We start from the raw sequence: 20800 nt of genomic DNA, 5'->3' as shown, positions 1-20800 counted from the left end.
CCCTACATTCTCTTTCTTCTTTCTTCTCTCCTGCCATTTTCCTTGTCTCACTCCTCATCTCTTTCCTTCTTTCCTTCCCTCCTTTTTATCTCCCTCCATTCTTTTCTTTCTTCCCTCCCTCCATTTCTCCCTATCTCCCTCCCTCTCTCCTTTCCTTCCTTCTTTCATTTCTTCCTTCCTTCTTTCCTAGGGGTCTGCCAACATAAAACTAAAGAATTCAGATAAATGATTGTATTTAAAGAAAATCACTGGTTTCCAAAGGGTAGTTGCTAACTTACAAGTTGCTAAGTGGCAGAGTGACCTATAATAATTCATGACAATTTACAAAATCAAAAGTATAAATTTTTCCAAAGACCTTTCAAAATTGTCTCTTGCCCATCAATCAACAAAAATTCATTAAACACTTATTATTTGTTCTCCAAGCATCTATTATTAATTTTACCAATAATTATATCGGATAGCAATGCTAGTCTCAATGTTTCAAAATTTGAGAAGTGTTTTTTGTTTTTTGTGGGATTTCTTAAGGGTTCACTCTTGAGATGATATACAATTAGGCAGAGTATAGAGCAGAAGACTAAGAACCATAGACCAGTGTCAATTAGGTATTACCAGAGATTTGGGAACAAAACCAAGAATCAGTGGCATGATTAGAGGTTAAGAGGATTAAGAGATAAACAAGGTGAACACAAGAAGACCAAATTTCCACATGACTTCTGAGAGTCTTAAACTCTCTGGGGTGAAATGTGCTGGGAGGCAGCCAATGCTTCCAAGAATGCAGTCCAACAGTAAAAGTCATGACACTAGGACTCCTTTAAGAAGGAACTTTTTGCAAAGACTGATCAAATTTTCAGTAATCAATGAGATCACAGGCATGACTATGTTGATCTTTTAAAATTTTCCTTGATGACTGACTTCTTCATTTCTGGTATATTCTGCATCCAGAGATTTTATCTTCTCACTTACATACATAGCCTTAGCCTATATGCTTACTATTATCATTATGATCCTGGCCTCCATAAAGCTCTACATCCTTATTCCCAATTGCTTCTGAGATAAAATTCAAAATCCTTTGTTTGACATTTTAAAAAGCCCTTTATAATCAGACTCCCAAATATCTTTTCAGAGATTTTCATAATTCACTATTACGCATTATTTGTTCCAGTGAAACATGACCCTTTATTCTCAGGATGAAAAATTCCCTATCATACCCCCATGCCTTTCTCTCATGCATACCCTCCAAAATGCACTTCTTAAGATCTCTATCTTCCTTCGAAGCATAGCTCAGATATCATATTCAGAGCCTTTCCTTACACCTCTACCTTACAACTAGAAGAGACTTTTAGAAATTAGTTGAAGTCCTTCATGCTACAGATGTAAAAACCAAGACCCAGAAAGGAGAAGTGATTTCCCCAAGGTCACACAGATACTAAGTGGCAGAGTTAGGATTCAGACCCTATAGCCAGCATCATTCTACTGTGTATTTTTCAAAATTCTTTATGAACTTCTGCACAATTTTAATGATCAATACAAGCTGCAAACCATTAGAGGCTCCATTTTCATCCTGGGATATTAAAAACATCCTAAATAACTTCCTTTAGTTAAAAGGGGGATGTGACTCACTTTGCTTATCACAAAACAAAAGCAACCAATTTCTTCCAAAGTCTAAACTACTCCCTGGTGGGAAATTAAGCCTTTTTTGGAAGCTGCATAAACTTTCATAAGTAACTAGCACTGGCTGTAGTGTGATAAATAGATATGTCAAGATTGAAATAGGGTGGGGTGCAATTTCTAAAAGAGTTTCACTGATGCGCAGAGTACTGAACCTGGTGCTGGAAATACAAACATGAAATTAGACATAAGGAGTCTTAAAATCTAATACTTATAATTTAATGGGGGAGAGGAGATGAGACATGGACACAAATAATTATGATATATATGTATTTTCATTAATCTCTGGTTTCCTTGGTACTCTTGTTTATTTTGATTTTTGCATTTAAAAGCATCATTCTGAGAATGGACAGAGACTTTGCAAGATTCTCTTAGGATTCAGGAACTAAAAGAGAGTAAGAAACCATATTGTAAAATAAGGTAAAATGTGAAAGAGAAGGTTGAAAGCAAGACAAAAGGGAGTGATTAAACTGAATGGAGAGAACTCCATTACTTTCCACTGAAAAGAGCTGGAGATGATACAGATGAGGGAAAAGAATAGTTGAGGAAAAGGCTGCCAGTTCTCTCTTCCCTCAGGATAGGAAACATTTTCATGACTTTTCCCCATTCCACTCAGTAATTTGAATGGGAACCTTGAATACTGCAGTCATTTAATAAGAGCTTATTGATTGAATTGAGGTTATAGATTTGGAGGGTTCTTTTGTCACTGTCATCTTCCCTGCTCCTCAATTTTGAGTGGATAGAAGCAAAGAAACAAGAATTTATTAGTGATTGTAAAAGCTTCCAGGGCTGTCTGCCAAATTCTGTCCCACCTGCCTGGTTCTTTGTTTCTCCTTTATCATCAAGTCCCTTTTTCATTTCCCTTCTACCTCCTTTAACCGTCCTCTCCTTTCCTTTCCCTTTCCTTTTTTAGAGTCTCAGTTAAAAATTGAGCAATCTTTTCTAACCTGAATCTCTATCTCTGTCTGTACTCAACAAAAAATTTACGAAAGAGATTTTTAAAAAGATACCAGATTGTGACAACAAACTTAGAATGAGACAAAGTCCAAAAGGATACCCCAGGAACCTTCTTAGGTTCTCACTCTCTCTCTCTCTTGCTGTGCCATGATATCAAAGGAAAGTTCCACTATAGTTTCAAAGTTTACCTGTCCCATTGTAGACCTAATGGATCACTCTTCTCTTTGGACATTCATCCACTCCTGTTTTTATTCATTCAGTAAACATGTATTAAGCATCTATAGAAAACTGTTCTGGTGAAGATAATTTAGACAAGACACAATTATAAACTTTAATATTCCATATTAAATGGATTATAAAGGTAGGAACAAAGTGTTATTTAAGATTGGAGAGAGATCTCTAGTAACACACAGGACTGCGGATGACTTTGTTTCTCAGTACCAAGCTACAAATGTATTTATTTGTTTAAGAAGTTTACTATTTTTTAGGGATAGGGTCTGGACTCATGATTTATTGGCCCAGGGAATTCCTTGGTATGGAAACTCCCCTGACCAGTGTAGGTCAGCAATTTCTCTGCAACTCATGGTCTTAGAGAATTTCCTAGAGCATTGAGAGGTTAAGTGATTTCCAAGAGAAGGAATAAAATCTACAGAAATGTAGCCTGGTCTGAAATGTAGGGCGTGCTCAATATCCCTCACCTACAGTCAAGCCCAGAGCTAAATCTCCTTTTAAGGCTCTACTCCTCAGATGACCTGTCTGTCCACTTTTTTGCAAATTGACTAAGACTGATAATGTTTAGATCCCAAAGCAACCTGTATCCAGAAATGAAGTTTCCACAGCATAGAGTTTAGCAGCCGGGCTGCTCCTGGAGAAACTGAGTGCTTGCTTCTTTTTTAGTTCTTACAGGATAGTCTTGCCTTCTTCCCAGGAAGAAACTTTTAACCTTGACTTTCCTATAGGGAATATTCCAGGATTAATTTCCATCCCCTTAACTTGTCTCTCCTACCCTTGTTACTCCCTTCAGCAGTAATGGGTCTTAGAAAATGTCAGAGAAACTCATTGGTTATTAATATGACATTTAATACAATTCTGCAAAACATGTTAGAAAAAAATTGTTTATTCACAGTGCTCTTTAGAAAACATGCAGAGAAAATGGACTAGAAATCTGGGAATTTCCACTTAGCAAAATTCAAAGATTTATAGATTTGTTGATGGTTGGAATGGAAGCAAGAATCTATCCAGTCCAGGCCACAATTCTGTCTTAAACTGGAGTGTCACATGGCTAACCAGTAATTCCTTATTCTAGCCCTTTATTGCTCTGTCAACTGTGCAGAGTTTAGACTATGCACAAACAGTGACTTGGGCACTCACCAGCCAAGGAATAGAAGCTCCATATTTTGCAAATAAGGAAACGAGGTTAGGGAGGTTAAATGATTTTTCTCAAATCACACAGAGAGTAAGAGGCAGAGCCAGGCAGATCAAAGTCCTCTAAATCCGTCTGAGTACTCTTCCTTCTAAATCAGGGTTTCTTAACTTCTTTTTGCGTCATGGACCTTTCTCAGAAAAAAATGTTTTTAAATCCTTAAATTAAATCACATAAGAGTATAAATAAAACCAATTTTAATGACATAAAATATATTTTAAAAAATTTTATAAAAACTTTGTTAAGAACCCATGTACTATATCATGATATCACCCATATACAACTTTTTGATCTAAATGTATAGATGAGGAAACTGAAGTCCAATAAATGTATTAATTACCCAAGTTCACATAGCTAGTATGTGAGAGAAATGGAGGCTTTCTAATGCCAATTCTAGCATTGTATTCACTAGGTCAAGCTGCATCATACTGGACTTTCTCCAAAAGGTCAAAAATACATTGAACCTTCTCCTTCCTTTAGAGAAGTATTTTAAATCAGAAAATAAAGCCTTAATGTAATAATTACTCCTTTTCTTCAAAAAAGTATAAGTCAATATATCAATTATTGAGTAAATTCAAAAAATATCCTACTACAAAAGCTGGTATATCTCTCTCTTATGATTTTCACCCAACCTTTCTAGTTTTTCAACTGGAGAAGCTCCAAAGAACTGTACATGTTCAGTCTAAGCCCTCTACAATTGGTGATAGGGCCATTTATTCTTATGGAAAACCTGAACAGCTGATAAATCTTTTGGTCCAATTTAATTTTTCCAAACATAACTTAGACATGCCAAAAGAGGCACTGATCGAGAGTTTTCTCAAATGTATTCAACAGACTTGGTATATTAGCTGATATGGAGTAAAGAGCACACAGCCAGCAGCTACAGTCCCTGGGCACTTTATATCCAGTACAATATAGTTGTGGTCAAAGGCACTGCCAGTGCTGATGGACATGAAAACACCCCAAAACTGTCTCGCTTCAATGCCACCTGCTTGAGCAAGACCTGAGAACTATTCACTGACAGCTCATTATTCTTCCTCACCACATTGTCCTTGAAATAAAAGAAGATGGACAGGACATGAACAACTCCCAAAGGTATTCCTTGTCAACTTTTATTTCCACATTCATCAGCTTAGGAACAATTAGGATTTGCATGGTTCCCTGCCCCCCAACATCTCTTCACCTCCTTGCCTAAAAGTTCAGTCCATGTTAGTCTCTGGAACCATCAATAGGACCACAGTGAATTGACTCAACACCGAATCAACCATACTAACAGTCCCATTCTGAGCATTTATTTGTCCTTGGCTTAGGCGTGAAGATATTGACTAATCTCACATAACTAAACCTGTCATGTCACAGGGGTACCTGATAAGTCAGGTCTGTCTTATTTCTACTACCAATTAAACCAGTCAAAATTACTGACCCTGCCCTTTCCCAATGAGCCTCTCTAGTCTCTGATCTAATACCTATTACCACTTACTATTTAAGCCTCAGATAGACAAGAAGAGTCTGCAGATCAAGAGTGATATGTAGGGGCAGCTAGGTGGCACAGTGGATAAAGCACTGGCCTTGGAGTCAGGAGTACCTGGGTTCAAATCCCATCTCAGACACTTAATAATTACCTAGCTGTGTGGCCTTGGGCAAGTCACTTAATCCCATTTGCCTTGCAAAAATCTAAAAAAAAAAATAGTGATATGTATATCTAATCTTGTTCAAAACTACTATGTCAAAACATATGTTGGGAAGTTTGTAAGTCTCTAAGCTGCTGATGGTGATTTTCTAATACCAGAAGTCTAAAAGTTATCTAAATTGCATATCTACATTCTGGAGCTACTTTACCCAAACTTGACCAAAGCAAAATATGTACATGACTTTAATCTCCTACAAGTGTTTCCATTATCATAAACCAAACAAAACATCTCATAAACCATATTTGTCAAGAACTCCTTCCAACATTCTTTTTTTTGACAGTTCTTTATTGAAACAAAGACGATATCTTTCAAGAATAACTTATCTATTCTCTGGCCAGTACATATTTTGACATGAAATGTAATGAAATATCCATCCACCATGCTGTATTGCAAGATAGTTACAGAGTCATTAGTATGTTATGGAATGGAAAAAAAAATTTAAATGATCATTAGAACACAAATATAAAACCAGAAGGAACTTCCATGACCCTATAGTCCAACCTCCTTATTTTACAATTGAGGAAACAGTGGCTCAAGTGTTTTATTAATTTGGTTGGCTGCCTCTAGTTTTCCCCATCTGCCATTCTCTTTCAAATTCTCAAAATTCACTATCCAACAACAACTGAAATTTACATATTGCTTTTTTTAAAATATACGTTATCTAAATCAGTTCTCAAACCTCTTTTAGATGAACCCTATGGGTATTATCCCCATTTTTCAGTTTAAGAAACTGAAGCTCACAGAGATGAAATAACTTACCCGTAGACTTTTTTAAAAAGGAAGCATAAGAGAAAGAATTTGAGACTGTTTCAATGGAAAGGCGTCCTGTCTCTACAGTCCAAAATAAAGATCCTTTCTCACCTTCATCATATTAACAAATCATCTAGTGACTTGGTGACTTGATTTCCTGCATTGAGGGCTATATCATATGACTCTCTCTGGCTCTGTGATCAAAGTATCACAAAGCTGAAGTAAATTTACAAATTGCTCACGGAATACAAAAAAAAAGGGCAAGTCTTTCCCAAGAGGTGCAAGATGGAAAGCAATGGGTTTAGACACACAATACAATGTGGGTCACTGAGTTTCTTAACTCTGGATATGCCTCCAAGGATCATCATTTTATATAAATTTCTTTACTTCTATAGTTTATTCCTCTGTGAAATAAGTAATTACACTATGTGGAGTAACATAATTATGGAGAAAAAACTTTGCCAATGTAAACATACTTTGTAAATACAACCTTAGGCAATACTCAGCAATCTTTGCTAAACTGAATATGACAATGTGATGTGGATTTTCTATTTTGCTTGGCTGAAACACTATTGTTCTTTCTGTTTTGCTTGGCCTGAAACATTTTGAAGAACCAGAATTAGTAAAACTTGCCTTTTCATTTACCTTAATGTGTCAGCCCAACCATCCCCCCACCCTTATCGATTGTAATATTTCATATCATAAAAACAATTGTTTCCCCAGGAACCATATAGTAATACTGATAATCCTTATAGGCTCATTCTCTCATTCAATTATAGACCATATTATTTGTAACTCCTGTATTCAATTGGGTCTTTTCTGAGCAACAAAGATTCTCTTTGGCTCTGGTTCTCATTTGTGTTTCTATTGTTATGTTTCTAATATGTACCAGGCAACTTTTCCTCTTTTTAATCAGAGTATTATATTTCTTATTCGGTTTACTTAATTTTACAAAGTCCTAGATGTTAGAGACATTAATTTGCTCTATCTAACCAAAAATGTTTAGGTTTTCTTCATACATTTCTCCATGTACTTGATGCAAAATGGAATGTCATTATATGACTTCTAAAACTGAAGATAAGAGTTTTTACAAGATGGGGATGTCCGAACTGGCTGCATCAGCAATCCAGATCAGTGTTGCAGCCAGTGTGCTTAGAGATCTCAGACATTTGAAATGGATCACAAGTTTCACAATAAGGAAGTTCTTCCTCACTTAGTTCTAACTCTCACTGAGTTCTTTTAACTTAACTGCCTGTGCTAAAGTTAAAAACCTAATTTTCTTATTTTCTATTCATTGAAGATACTGGATGATGCTTTAGTCCCAAATTTTTATATTCTAAATCTCTCTTTCTCTCTCTCTCTCTCTCTCTCTCTCTCTCTCTCTCTCTCTCTCTCTCTCCATATATATATTTAAAAAATGAAAGGTACTTTAGAAGTGATCCAGTTTACACACACCCCAATTTTACTGAGGAGAAAACTGATGAGCTCCAGAGGCATGGAATGACCGGCTAGCAGACTCACAAGTAATACAAACTGACTTTTTTTATAGAGCTTTAAAGTTCATAAAATCCTTCCTATATGTTATGTTATTTGAACCTCATATTAATTATGTCAGGAAGAAATGAAAAGTGTTATCCAATTTTACAGATGAGGAAATTGAGAGTAACTGAGATCATGACTTGTCATTGGTCACTTGGCTAGCAAGCATCAGAAACAGAATTTGAATACAAGTCCAATATTCTTTCTACTATACCACAGTGTAGTGGAAACAACTTTTTACATCATAATTTAGCTTTTCTCTTTTATTTAGTTTCAGATTTCATGAAAGCACATTAATTATCTCCAATTTCTGTTAGTTATATATTAGACACTGTGAAGAGATATATCATAAGTATAAGAATTGATCTGTGCCCTCAAGGAGTCTATGATCTAGTTAGAAAAAATAAATAATTCTTATACAATAATTAGAAAGAATGGATCTAGTGACATAATACTGATACATAGGAGCAGTTTAGAGAAGTGAGAAATCTTTTGGAGCTGGAATGATCGGTGAAATTTGTCCAACTTTGCTCCTATTGCCTCATTCCTTAGTGCTGACTTAATTTGGGGGACAAATATCGTGGGGCAGATGATTTGCCACACATGCTAATAGTTGCAGGATGCCATTTCTCCTCTAGCCTAGAAACAACCATCCTGGTTTCTCACATCTTGCCATCCTCTTACACCTTCAGGAGATAATGAGGAAAATACCCATTGGAGAGGACAGGAGAACACAACAAGAAAGGATCTATCTCACTATTAATGCATACTCCATGTCTTCCCAATGTAGGGGAAGATGCCTTCTGTGGGGAGATGGGAAGGAAGCAGGGTTCTAGAAACAGTGGCAATGTGGAAAGAGGAAAAAATATGTGTGAGGGACTGATAATGGATATGAGGGAAACTCTTCTGAGAAAATAAAAGGACTTTTTGCAACCAGGCACAATTCAAGAAGAACATCATGAGGCCTGGCAACTTGAGCCAGTGATCAGCCCACAGAGACAGGATCTTTTGGAGATAACTTCCCTCTAGTAGTTTTCTATCCCAGAGAAAGAGGACCATTTCAGACAGGCAAAACAAGTGTCTCCAGTCATTCTGTGGAAGTCTCTACCTCCTGCATCCATGTATGCAAAACCTTTCTTCCGAGTTTCTCATTAATGACTTTTTAAAATGTTCCTGCAGACCAATATTTGGATGAAAAAGAGGACAGAGCTGAAATTTTAGTTTGAGAGGTATTTGAGCATTTGGGAGAGCATCACATGTCTCTTAAAATCCCCAATACAAAGGAGAAGCTGGTATAGTGACTGTCAACAAGAATTTACCGAGGTTGGAAAGTGCCAAACCCTGTATTAAGTGCTAGGGACACAAAGAAAAGCCAAAATATTATCCCTGCCTTTAAGGAGTTCTCATTCTAAAAGGGGAGAGAAAAATCTCCCCCCCCAAAAAAAATACATATTATGGAAACTGAAAGTTTAAGGAACTAATAGTGGAGTTGGAAGAAGGAAAAGGACTGAAAAAAGACCACAAGAACAGAGGAGTAGAGGAATTAGAAGTGAAGGGAAGGGGCAGCTAGGTGGCACAGTGGATAGAACACTGGCCCTGGAGTCAGGAGTACCTGAGTTCAAATCTGACCTTGGACACTTAATAATTACCTAACTGTGTGGTCTTGGGCAAAACACTTAACCCCATTTGCCTTGCAAAAACCTAAAATAAATAAATAAATAAGGGAAAAAAGTGAAGGCAAGAAGATCATAAGACAATGAAGAAGATATAATGATATTTATTATCAGATATAGAAATTTGAAGTTCACAAATATTGAACTCAAGCACTTCTGTGAATGATGATGACAAGATCAAGGATGAAAGAGTATGTCATAGAAACTGAGCAGGTTGTGAACTGGAAGTTATAGTATCGAAGGAATGTCAACATGTATGTTGAAGTCTACAATGAGGGCATGAGTTGAAAATGAAAAACTGAGTTCCAGACGCTGAACTGATTGAGGAGAGGGGGATAATATCCTGAAAGTTGGTAATAACCAGTATCTTCTTTGGATGATAAATTTGGATTGAGGAGGAAAAGTTACTGAGTGATGGAGATAAAGGGGAAAGTTCAGAGGTGGCAATTAGAAGCAAGGAATATTCAGATGCCTCCACCAAGACCTGAGAATCCTGAATTAGGAGTGAATTTATAAACTAGTCCTAGAAAGGATGGCTTGAAATGAAGTCATTACATGGTAGCCAAAAGAAGAAGAGAGTGAGAATGGAAAAAGTTCAAAGTGAGACTCAATTTGTTAAATATGGAATACTCATTTGAGGAGTGAAAGGAATAGGTAGATCTGGACTGGTGGAATTGAGAGAGATTGGATCAAGGAAGCAGATACTGGAGGATGAGAAATGGCTATGGAAATACAACTGGGAATTCAAAAATCACTGGTTGGGAAGAGTACTAGAGAGTGGACACATGTTAACTATTGAGTAATTAATGAATCCAAGGAAGGGAAAGCATGAACTCCAATGTCTAAGTTAATTTGTTCTTTGTACTGAAATTAGTAGTTAGAGCTCTACTTCTGAGTAATCCCTATTCGGATCTATGATCCAACGCCCACAGTGGTGACAGAAGCAAGCCATACTTTATCAATAAAACCAAGCAAAGGATTATTGCTTGGAAGTAGACTGCAACATGCATTAACAAAGCTTTGTTCCTTAGTAATATAAAATTTAATTAGAGGAAGAAAGTAGTTTGTTAAGTATATCATCCAACCTTATCTTTGCCAGTAGTACAATTAGTTTTTAATCACTGCATGAAAAGTGCTATTTCCCCAAATATTTTTCTATATAATCAATTTGCATATAACCTGAATTTAAGATATATTAATACAGAGGAATACAGTCAGGAGGATCAGTCTGATGGTGCTTTCCACTCCACCTACCATTGTGGTCAAGAATTCTCAGGAATAAGAGCTAATGTAAGACCAGTAGGTACAGCCTGAAGTAGCTTTTCAGATCATTCATGTCTATACAACAATACCTTCCTTGGTGAATGGATTTTCTTTTCGAAAGAAAGCAACAAGCTGTGGATCTTACAGGCCATCCAACTCACATTTCTATTCACTACATTCTGCTTCAGCAAAAGCTCATTTCTGAGTTTACGCTTGACCGTATAAAGCCTGAATGATTTATTGATTAATGATTATAGAGAAAACACATCTTAATAAAGACACTAGATTATATTGTTTTTAATTTAGATTGTTAAAAGATTGAACTCAATTCCAATGACCTGACTTTACACTGATTTTATTTTCTCTAATACAGACCTAGATTTTGTGACTGGATTGTATTTCCCTATGTTATCACTGGATGTCCATGTCATTAAGTTACTTACATGATGATACTACCAAAGAGGTAGCAAAAAGGTTGAATTCATACTTCTACCATTTGTGTCAGTGAATTCTGAATATCAAAATCTACACATTAAATATAAAATACAAAGAAGCCTGACAGAATGAAGCTAAAAATGAAATTAAAGCTCTTTATAAGTTTCAGAAAGTAAATGTATTTATGATTTATGCACTTGGAGGGTATTTTTTTAAATGGAAGAGATAAACAAGAATGCTTCTGACCTCAATATGCCTTGAAGGCATAGTTAACATACTTTCAAGGTATATAAGTAAGATTGAGCTACTCTGATATTTATTGCAAAAGAATGCTTGTTTTCTTATGATACAATTAGTCATTTACAAGGGTCAGACTGAATTCATATATTTGTTTTATAGTCACAATTTATATACATATATACATATATATACACATTATTACATTTTCCCTCTCTTTTCTCTCTTTGTATATCTCTCCATTTGTCTCTCTGTCTCTTCATCTATCTCTCTGTCTTTGTCTCTATCTCTCTGTGTCTCTCTGGTTCCTTCTGTTCACACTAAGTCTCCCTCTTGTCTTTATGTGTCAGTATATTTCTCACTCAATTTGAAATCTTCTAAGTACCCTGAACAGAAGTAAAGGAGGATGTTTGAAATTAAACAAATCTCTCTTGAGGTCTCATTTTTAGAGTAGTTCCTTTCTTCTAGTTCAGGTCTTACTACTTTAAAATGAGAGTCCATCATTGTACCTTTCCAACATCTCCATCCCCACCCTACAAGGACATGGAGGGTCTTTTTCTTATGGTAAAGGTCCCATCCCTCATAGGATACTTATCAGATAGCTAGTAATGACCTTAATCTCCTCTTTGCCTAGAGATTTCCCTTAAGGCACAAGTAGTTGTAGCAAACTTTTGACTTTGCTGTCATTGTCCTTGTTTTTCTGAACCCTTCTGCTTTATTGATCTTCCTAGTCTCTCCTCTTTACTTTAGGAACCCAATACCTCAGATCCCTCCCATTACAACCTACTCTCAGAGAACAGGGTAACTGAGCTATCAGCATGAGGGTCACATTTGAGATCTTTCATTCCTTTTTCTCCTATCTCTTATCCTTTACACAAAGACACACAAACACACACACACACACACACACACACACACACACACACACACAAACAGACAAAAAAACAATGTGCTCAAGGTCTATAGGCTGCCCCAAGTCTGCTTAAGCCTGGGACTCTGTGATACCCCTGCAAAGTTAGCTTCCCATGACCCAGGAATCATTTCCAAGACAATAGTCAGCTTTCTGATCTCCACTAAGGTGTTATAGACAACTTAAGATGCTATCTTTCCTGTAGCTATTTCTATTTTAAAGCAAGATTTCTGAACACAAAAATGCCTTATCTCTAATGACAGGGCTGTCCAATCTTTTAAAAGTCTTTGAGTTTTTGTCAAAACAATCAGTAATATATTTTGATTTGCCATTTTAGTGAGAGCTCTGTGGGAGCTCTGCTTCCTTTACTAAGCATTTAGTAAACCCATTTTAGGCATCCCTACCTAATACTCACAATTTCAGGCAAAAGGACTGAATCAGTGAGAGAGATACATATTAAAATGGGAGTATTTTAACATCCCCCTCCAATCCTAACACATAAATGACACTGTAACCCTTTAAGAAAAGTCATTGCTTATGAAATCAGCTGGTACAAGAGGTACTATCAAAAATTAGAGAATAGAAAAAACAACTGTATTTTTAGTATTTGAGACTTGAATAAAGAACTAGTAAGATATGTAAACAGGGAACTAGGATTAAAATAAACAGAAACAATTTGGCTTTCCTTAAAATTTTTGTGCAGTAAATCCTTTCGTTGGCTCTGTCTACCCAGTTACTATGTCTTCTCCCTTGTGAGTCCCCTGGTATGGTTTTGAGGGAAGAGCAATTGCACTAAAACAGTTTGCCCTAGAGAGCAGGCTCTTGGTAAAATATATTCAGTAGTAGAATATATTCAGACCAGAAAGATGCAAAGAATGAAGGAAAGTCATAGTTATCATTGGACAGGGAGATCACTGGATAGTGTCAGTGGGTCATATGGCTAAGCACCTAGAATCAGAGCCACAGATCTGAGGAACTAATAGATCCGCTGAATCCCAGAAGACAATAAAGAAGATAAATTCAGATTCCTTAGAGCAACACTTCTGGAAGACAGAATAGAGCCAATTCCTAGATCTTTCACTTTTTATAGAATGAAGTCAGTTTAGTTTCCAGAAAGGAAGTGAAAAGAGCAGCCCACTTCACTCCAGCCAAGAGAATCACCCCAGAAAATATAAAAAGCCCCGGCATGTCTGGTTTCCAGGTCAGTTGGGTGTTGGATAGCTTCATGTGATTATCATCTTTTCTCAGAATTTAAGCCTTGTTGAATTGCAGCCAGCTGGAGTCATTAAAATAGCTGGCTGTGATTTGAATAAAATGCCTTTTGGCAAAGCTGCAAAAAATAAAATTAGAATGATCAATGCAAGTTGAATGAATGCTGGTATGGAGGTTCCTGCAAAACTCTTCTTTGCCAATGCAATGATAGATTAGTCTTTGTAAGCTGATGTCAGGACAATCTCCAAGATGCAAGGCATCTAACATGTCTGAAGAGAAAATTAATTGATACAGTTAACATATTTTATACTGTTGCCGGCTTCCATTCCAGGACTGGCAATATCCTCCCCCCTTTAACCTTCTTAAATTGTATTAATTGAAGCGCAGAATACAGAACAAGGGAGGCTGGCATTCTGCTAGACCCCAACCTGGTCAGACAACATCTGGGACATTGTGTTCCCTAGGCAGCACATTTTAAGAATGACTTGAATGATGGAGAACACATCTGGAGGAATTTGACTAGAGTTAGTGAAGAGAAGGAGGACCATACCTCATGAAGACTGGCTGAAGGATGGAAAAGAGAATAGTTAGGAGAGACAGGACACATTATCTTCAAGTAGTTTACATATCTGAAAATATTAAATTTATTGAATTGGATTATAGAGGAAAAGAACAAGGAATTCTGGGAGTAGTTTATAAGAAGAAAGATTTCAGAACAATGTAACAGAAAGTATTCTAACAATTAGAGCTATACGGAAATAGAATGTACTAATAGACTCATAGACTTAACCTGGAAGGAAAGAAAAAAAGTAATTAAATTTAAGCTTTCCTGGTTTTTACAGATGAGGAAACTGAGGCACAGTGAGGTTAAAAAATCACTTGTCTGGACACATATAGTAACTCAGAGAGCAGCTAGTTGGTGAAGATAGGACACTGATCCAGAGTTCAAATCCAACCTCAGACACTTGATATTTACTATCATTCCCCTGGGATGTGCTGTGACCTTGGATAAGTCACTCAACTTCCTTTCCTAACACGCAAACAAAAATAACAAAGGAAATTTGTTTTAAAAGTCAGGGTAATTAGTGGTAAAGCCAGGATTTGAACCCAGGTCTTCTGATTTCATGCTCACTGTCTTCTTGCTTTAAGGACCTCACCATCACTGAAGATTTTTAACCTGAAAGGAATATTGTAAAATATATAGTCACTCAATTACAGGTTGGATTAAATGATTTCCGAGGTGCCTTCCAACTCGGAGAGTTTAGGATTCTGCCATTTTATTTTAGGTTCTTATTGATCACAGTAGCCTTTGGTAAAATTTTTTCCTGACATTTCATATTTTTGAATGTATCATTTACATGAGGACAAGTGGTTCCAAAGCCAACTTCAAAAGAATATAGATTGAGGTCCCACTTTGATTTCATGTTGGCTGGGAGACTTAAGGCAAGCCACTTAGTTTCTCTGTTCCAGGCAATTCTTTACTGTTCTAAGTTACAGAGTAGGAATGCAGTTCCCTCTTCCAGTGAAATCAAAGATGCCATTTTTATAGGGTATTTTGTTTGTTTTTTTTTAGGGGGTTTTGGGCAAGACAAAAGGGGTTAAGTGGCTTGCCCAAGGCCACACAGCTAGGTAATTATTATTAAGTAATAATAATAATAATAATTATTATTATTATTATTATTATTATTATTATTATTATTGAGTGTCTGAGGCCTGACTTGAACTCAGGTACTCCTGACTCCAGGGCCAATGCTCTATCCACTGTGCCACCTAGCCTCCCCAAAGATGCCATTTAAAGAAAAATATATATCCTCTGCTGGACTATAAATTCTATTAGGACAGGGACTATACCTTAACTATCTTTGTATTTCTCCCAGAACCTAATAGAGTGTTCTGAACAGGCTTGAGTAAATGGCTGTTTGATGAATGAATGAATGAAATGAATGAATAATTCTGTGTCCTCTGGGAAAAAATGTACTTCCCCCCGCAAAAAAAAAAAAAAAACAACCCTCTGGGAAAACTTACCCAAGGGAAAAAAATTGAGGTTGCCTGGAGTCACTGAAATAATGAAGAGTTTAGGAATTTAGTCCTATGAAGAAAAGGGATATCCCATAAGCTATGAGATCTATTGGTTCTAATTGCAAGGGGCTCATTAGTCATTTCCAAAATTATAAAGGAAATGTATTTAGGTTTTGAACATTGAGAGCACTACAATCTTGGGCCAAAAGAGGTCTCAGAGGTCATCTATTTTGAAGGTCCTGGAGTCAGGAAGAAAGAACTACATTCAAATCCTGTTCCTAATCCTTCCTAATTATGAGATTCTGGACAAACTGTGAAAGTTTTTTTATGTATAAAATGAGGAGGCATTGACCCTTCCCTCATTTATGTATATAATGAGGAGGTGCTGACCCTTCCAGAGAGAAATCTATGACTTTATAAATCTAGTTAGATGAAGATAGTCTTTATAATATTATGGAAGTTGGTTGACCAGTCTCAGCTTCAAGACTTTCTGGAACCAGAAACTTCCCTACAGTCTAGGATAGCCCACCCATTTTTTTGTTTTAGTCCCCTTCATTTTAGTAAATTAATGAGTTTCCTTTTTTATTTGCCCCTGGGGTGTGCTGAAACCTGAAGGTTCTGAGATTTTGAGAGCTAATAATATCTTCAATTTCCAATGTGAGCATTTACAACATAAATATACAAACAGAGACTTCCTGCCAAGATGGCAGAAAGAAGACAGGCCCTGTGGTAAGGTCTCCTGATCATCCTTCATATATAATATGAAACAAACCTCTTAACAGAAATTCAATTGACAAAACCCAGGAAAAGAAGTTAGGAGAATAACAGCTACCCCAAGGTCTGGCTTCAGGGATCATGGGTGAGTCTGGTGCAGAGAACTGAGAGGCAGCGGGGACAGGATGAGAACCAGACTAGCCTGGGAGCAGCTGTGGAGGCGTTGACTGTGGGAAACATGGTCCAGGAACCAACTGTGGCACAGAGGTGCTGGTTGTGGGTCTGATGGTCTGGGGAGCTTGGCAGGACTGGAGGGTGAGTTCCAGTGAGGGAGAGCTGCAGACATCGATCCTGGGGCTCCTTTGGTCGGGAGGACCTCAGACTCCATACTATCACTTCAGCAGTGTCCTCTACCCAGAACAAACACAGTGACAGCCCCTCCCCTCCAGGTTGAGGTGTGGGCAGCAGAGTTCCCTAAGCTGGATAGGGAGCATAATTACCTCATCCAGGGCATAGCCCACATTGTTCAAGGTTAACAGTATCCAGCAGTGCTGCTCACAACCTCCAGGCCAAGGGAGAAGGCCACAAATCAAGGTCACAAACACTCAAGAGAAAGCAGCCAGCACCCCTTACTGGCCAGCCCACTTGGAGTTATTAAACTCAGTGAGTGAAGCCTCTAGCACCTCCTACTGTCCATCTGGAGATACTACACTCAGTGAGTAAAGCCTCTAGGGATCCCAACACCAAAGCTCTGTGAACCACCCCTTCCCCAACTCAAAGTCTTAGGAAAATGAAGAAAGGCCAGCAAAAACGGGGAGAGGGGGGCGGTCCAGAGAAAAATTCCTAGAAGGTAAAGACCTTAACACAGAGAGATCTAGATCCTCTGAGGTGAATGTGATTTGGTCTCCAACCCAGAAAGACTTCCTTGAGGAAATCAGGAAGGAGTTTAAAGATCAATGGGAAAATTTGGGAGAGAAAATTAACACTTTTCAACAAGAAAACAAATCCTTGGAAACTAAAATTGGACAAACGTAAAAAGAAAATAATTCTCTCGAAACCTCAATTGGTCAAATGGAAAACACGTTCATAAATAAAATTGACCCTTTGGAAAAAGAGTTGCAAAAGGTAAATGAAGAAAATTCTTCTCTAATTTCCCAACAAGGTGGTGGAGAGAAACCAGGCCCTGTGCTAAGGTCTCCTGATCTTCCCTCATAAACACTATGAAATGAACGTCTTTTTTTTTTTTTAGGTTTTTGCAAGGCAAATGGGGTTAAGAAACTTGCCCAAAGACACACAGCTTGGTAATTATTAAGTGTCTGGGGCCACATTTGAACTCAGGTCCTCCTGACTCCAGGGCTGGTGCTCTATCCACTTCAACACCTAGCCACCCTGAAACAAACCTCTTAATAGAAGTCCCATTAAACAAAACCCAGAAAGAGAAGTGAGGAAAAAAAAAACATTTACCTCAAAGTCTGTCTTTGGGGATGGGGGTGTGGCGAGGGAGCAGCGCCAACAGCCAGTGGCAGAGGGGCCAGAGCAGGACTCATCTGAGCTCAACCCTGGGGGCTTTTCGCTATGGGAACCACTTCACTCTGAGAAACAACCAGAGAGTGGAGGCAGGGCCATGGGAGTGAAGGTCTGGGAGGAGCTGGAGTGTAGGTTCCAGCCTCCAGCATCCCCTACTGGCCTGAAGGATTTATTGCATCCAGTGAGAAAAGCCTCCAACACCCCCTACTAGACATTCAGGGATGAAAGCCTCCAACATCCTCTACTGAGCAGCTGGAGACATTACAAACAGTGAGTATAGCCTCTAGGGATCCCAACACCAAACCTTTGTGAACCAGCCCCTCCTCCAGTCTTTGCTAATCATGTTTCTCTATGAAGTGTATTTATTCAAGAGGTGTGGGGAACAAGAAATCTTAGATCAATTCTAACCTATTCCAGAAAAGCAAAAGCTATTAAATTTGGTAATAAATTAGGTCATAAAATAATAAATTCAATGCTGGAAAAACCCTGTAGTTCAAAACATTCATTTACAAATGAAATGAAAATAGTCTCATAAAAGCAGGTTATTGTCAAAGGAAAGATTTGAGCAGTCTCTTTATCTGATTTCCATTACTTAGGCAAGTTTTGGGGTTTTTTATTAAAGATTTTATTTGAGTTTTACAATTTTTCCCCAAATCTTACCTCCCTCCCCCACCCCCACCCCACAGAAAGAAATCTGTCAGTCGTTCCGTGTTGTACATTGATTCAAATTGAGCATGATGAAAGAGAAATCATATCCTTAAGGAAGAAACAATAAGTCTAACAGATAACAAGATCAGACAATAAGATATCTGGTTTTTTCCCACTAAATTAAAGGGAATAGTCCTTGAACTTTGTTCAAATTCCATGGCTTTTTATCTGGATACAGATGGTATTCTCCAATGCAGACAACCCCAAATTGTCCCTGATTGTTGCACTGATGGAATGAGTGAGTCCATCAAGGTTGAACATCACTCCCATGTTGCTGTTAGGGTGTACAGTGTTTTTCTGGTTCTGCTCATCTCACTCAACATCAGTTCATGAAAATCCCTACAGGCTTCCCTGAATTCCCATCCCACTTGGTTTCTAATAGAACAATAGTGTTCTATGATATACATATACCACAGTTTGCTAAGCCATTCATCAATTGAAGGACATTTACTTGATTTCCAATTCTTTGCCACCACAATCAGGGACGCTATGAATATTTTTGTGTAAGTGATGCTTTTACGTTTTTTCATCATCTCTTCAGGGTATAGACCCAGTAGTGCTGTGTCAAAAGGTATGGTCATTTTTGTTGCCCTTTGCGTATAGTTCCAAATTTCTCTCCAGAAAGGTTGGATGAGTTCATAGCTCCACCAACAGTGTAATAATGTCCCAGATTTCCCACAACCCTTCCAACAATGATCATTATTCTTTCTGGTCATATTAGCCAGTCTGAGAGGTGTGAGGTGGTACCTCATTGAAGCTTTAATTTGCATTTCTCTAAAAATTAATGATTTAGAGCAATGTTTCATATGGCTATGGATTGATTTGATTTCCTCATCTGTAAATTGCCTTTACACATCCTTTGAATATTTGTCAATTAGGGAATGACTTTTTGTTTTAAAAATATGACTCAGTTCTCTGTATATTTTAGAAATGAGTCCTTTGTCAGAATCATTAGTTGTAAAGATTGTTTCCCAATTTACTACATTTCTTTTGATCTTGGTTACAGTGGGTTTTATCTCTGCAAAAGCTTTTTTAATTTAATATAATCGAAACCATCTAGTTTGTTTTTGGTGTTGTTTTCCATCTCTTCCTTAGTCATAAACTGCTCCCTTTTCCATAGATCTGACAGGTAAAGTAGTCTTTGATCTTCTAATTTGCTTATAGTATTGATTTTTATGTCTAAATCCTGTAACCATTTGGATCTTAACTTGTTAACACTAAAGGGTGTGAGGTGTTAGTCTAAGTTTCTTCCATACTAACTTCCAATTTTCCCACCAGTTTTTATCAAAGAGAGAGTTTTTATCCCAATAGCTGGACTCTTTGGGTTTATCAAACAGCATATTAGTATAATCATTTCCTGCTAATGCACCTAGTCTATTCCACTGGTCCACCACTCTCTTTCTTATCCAATGCTAAACAGTTTTGATGATTGATGCTTTATAATATATTAGATCAGGTAGGGTTAAGCCACCTTCTTTTTGAAATTTTTTCATTAAATTCCTGGAAATTCTTGACTTTACTTTTTACTTACAACTAACTCATTAAAGTAATTTTTTGGAATTTTGATTGGTAGGGCACTAAACAGGTAGTTTAGTTTGGGTAGAATTGTCATTTTTATTATATTAGCTCTACCTATCCATGAGCAATTGATATTTGCCCAGTTATTTAAATCTAATTTAATTTCTGTTAGAAGTGTTTTATAATTGTTTTCAAAAAGTTTCTCATTCTGTCTTAAGAAATAGACTCCCAGGCATTTTATATTGCATCAGATTACTTTGAAAGGGATTTCTCTTTCTGGCTCTTCCTGCTGTATCTTGCTAGACATACATAGCAAAGTTGAGGATTGTTGAGGGTTTATTTTATAACCTGCAACTTTGCTAAAATTGCTAATTGTTTCCAGGAGTTTTTTGGATGATTATGTGGGATTATCTAGGTAGACCATCATGTCATCTGCAAAGAGCGAGAGTTTTGTCTCTTCCATCCCAATTCTAATTCCTTCAATTTCTTTTTCTTCTCTAATTGCTGAAGCTAACATTTCTAATATGATATTGAATAGTAGTGGTGATAATGGACA

General features: G+C 37.2%; 1 pseudogene; it reads right to left on the bottom strand.

Annotated features, from left to right (window-relative positions):
- The window catches only part of LOC141495840 (acyl-coenzyme A amino acid N-acyltransferase 1-like), a 123236-nt pseudogene extending 105202 nt beyond the window's left edge, over positions 1 to 18034 (bottom strand).
- Between the last annotated feature and the right edge of the window lie 2766 nt (positions 18035 to 20800).

Source organism: Macrotis lagotis, chromosome 8, assembly GCF_037893015.1.
Source record: "Macrotis lagotis isolate mMagLag1 chromosome 8, bilby.v1.9.chrom.fasta, whole genome shotgun sequence".
Classification (NCBI taxonomy): domain Eukaryota; kingdom Metazoa; phylum Chordata; class Mammalia; order Peramelemorphia; family Peramelidae; genus Macrotis; species Macrotis lagotis.
The sequence above is the reverse complement of the archived record's forward strand: the minus strand, read 5'-3'. Positions and strand labels throughout refer to the sequence as shown.